Source organism: Bison bison, unplaced genomic scaffold (genome assembly GCF_000754665.1).
Source record: "Bison bison bison isolate TAMUID 2011002044 unplaced genomic scaffold, Bison_UMD1.0 scf7180017861151, whole genome shotgun sequence".
Classification (NCBI taxonomy): domain Eukaryota; kingdom Metazoa; phylum Chordata; class Mammalia; order Artiodactyla; family Bovidae; genus Bison; species Bison bison.
The window spans coordinates 27,520-28,035 of NW_011491723.1; positions in this window are offsets into that span (position 1 = coordinate 27,520).

Below are 516 nucleotides of genomic sequence, written 5' to 3' on the forward strand. Positions count from 1 at the left end.
TTGGTAATTCTCGCAATATTTCAAACTTTTTCATTATTATTATACTCGTTATGGTGATCTGTGATCTTTGATGTTACTATTGCAAAAACATTACAACCCATTGAAAGCTCAAATGATGATTAGTATTTTTTACTAATAACATTTTTAAATTAAAGCATACACATTTAAAAAAAAAAATAGTTATTTGGTTGTGCCAAGTCTTAGTTGAGGCACACAGGATCTTTAGTTGCAGCATGCAAACTTTTAGTTGGGGCATGTGGGATCAGTTCCATGACCAGAGATCAAACCTAGGCCCCCTTTATTGGGAGCCCAGTCTTAGCCACTGGACCAGCAGGGAAGTCCCTAAGTACATTTTTTTTTTTTACTGCTAAAACTTTGTTTTATTCACAAACTTTTTTTTGTTGGTTTTGTTTTGTTTTTTCTTTTTTTTCTTTTTTGCTTTACAATATTGTCTTGGTTTTGCCATACATCAACATGCATCCACCACGGGTGTACACGTGTTCCCCATCCTGAAAC